The 2,062-nt window shown below is 35.0% G+C and overlaps 1 pseudogene; it reads right to left on the bottom strand.

Annotated features, from left to right (window-relative positions):
• Positions 1–927: 927 nt before the first annotated feature.
• LOC103607791 lies at positions 928–1,247 on the bottom strand (annotated as a pseudogene).
• Between the last annotated feature and the right edge of the window lie 815 nt (positions 1,248–2,062).

Here is a 2,062-nt window from a genome sequence, read left to right as displayed (position 1 = left end):
GTTGCTCCCACGCCTCGCTCAGCCAGTGAGCAGGAACCGGTCTGTATGTGGGATCCGAACCCTCGGCGGGAGCGCCGCCACGCTTCCCAAGCAGTGCACTATCCAGTGCGCCACCGGGCCGGCCCCATCCCTGCCTTTTAATTGGGATGTTTAGAAGATTTAATTTGTAACCTATTTATTTATTTATTTATTTATTGCTGCTGGCCAGTACAGGGACACAAACCTTGGGCCTTGGTGTTATCAGAACCATGCTCTTAACCAAGTGAGCTAGCTGACTGGCCAGTCTAGAAGATTTAATTCAAATGTGTTTATGGACATTGTAGAATTTACAGCTACTCACTTACTATTTTCTTTCTATTTGTCCCATCTATTCTTTGTTCTCTTATTTTGCCTTCTTTTGGATTGAGTATTTCTTATGACTCCATTTTATCTTTCATTGCCTTATTAGGTATAGTGCTTTGAGTTTTCTCTCTTTTTTTTTTCTTTTGGTTTGTTTGCTTTTTGTTTTGGTTTTTCCATTTTTAGTGGTTGTTTTATGGTCTTCAGTGTACACCTTTAACTTATCACAGTCTACTCTGAAGTAATATATTATACTATTTCACAAAACAGTACACTTCCATTTCTCCTCTCCTGGCCTTTGTCCTATTGATGTCATATAACTTATTTCTATATATGAGTAAACTCCATATTGCATTTAAAAATTTTCATTTTATTTATTTTATTTTTTATTTTTTTAAGTGTGTACTTTAATAAGTAGAAAATATAAACAATTAAGTAAGCTTGTGGAGAAGCTGACCAAGGTACATAAATTAGGAGATACAAGTGTCCATCTAAATTTTCTATATTTCATTTTTTTTACAACTTATTAAATTTCTTTAATAGACAATTTCTCGTTTGTTATTTTGGTAGTCTTTTATCATAAAGACAATTCTTGATGACAAACAGCAGCCACAATGATTATTATGAATCTGCATGTTAGATAAATTCAATTTCTTCCTGAGACACGAGTTTCCTTCTGTATCTCTGAGGTAATGATTTTAGTATTTCTGCAGAGCCTGGTGCATCAGCAAATCTGGTGATTTACTTCCCTTAGAATGCTGTGAAATTGCAGAAGAGTGAGATGGTAGCCCTGCTGATCTCAGAGTTTCTGATACATTGGGATTAGGATTGTCTCTTCTGTCAGGGAACCTTATTAGTGGCTTGACTACCAGCACCACCCAGCTGGCAGATGCCATTTTGGTGCCCATCTTGACCCTAATTTTTGTTTTAATAGTCAATTATATTTTAAAGAAATTGTAAAAATAATTTTTAAAATTCTTTTACATTCACCCACATATCTATCATTTCCAGTGCTCTTCATTCTTTGGTGTAGACTCAGATTTCCATCTGATAATCTTTTCCTTCCATCTGGAGGCCTCTTTATATTCTAACAGTTCAAGAGTGCTGGTATAAATTCTTTCAGCTTTTGCATGCTAAAAAATTCTTTATTTATCCTTTGTTTTGAAATTTTTTCTCTGGGTATAGAATTCTAGGTTGCCAATTTTCTTCTTCCAGTACTTTAAAGATATTGCTCCACTCTCTTCTGGCTTGCATTGTGTCCAGCAAAAAATCTGCTGCCATTCTTATTTTTATACTGTATTCTGTACATAAGTTGTCTTTTTTCCTCTGGCTGACTTTGAAATTTAAGATTTTCTTCTTAGCAGTAGCTCTAATCAACTTAATTATGGTGTACTAATTTTGTTCTTGTTTCTTGGGCTTGGAGTTCATTGATATTCTTGGGTCTGTGGGTTGATAATTTTCATCAATTTGGAACATTTTTATCCATTAGTCTTTCAACTATTTTTTCTGTCTACCACTCACTCCTCTTCTTTCAATTATATGTATATTATTAGGCCACTTAAAGTTGTCCCACATCTCACAGATATTGTTCAGTGTTCCATTTCCTTCTGTGTGCTCAATTTTGTATATTTTACATGCCTTCAAGTTCTCAAGTCATTTTTCTTTTCTTTTTTTTTTTTTGTCTTTTGTCTTTTTCCGTGTCCAGCAACGGATCGCAACCCTC

Source organism: Galeopterus variegatus, unplaced genomic scaffold (assembly GCF_000696425.1).
Source record: "Galeopterus variegatus unplaced genomic scaffold, G_variegatus-3.0.2 Scaffold7714, whole genome shotgun sequence".
NCBI lineage: Eukaryota > Metazoa > Chordata > Mammalia > Dermoptera > Cynocephalidae > Galeopterus > Galeopterus variegatus.
Note: the sequence above shows the minus strand (reverse complement) of the source record. Positions and strands in the feature narration are given on the sequence as shown.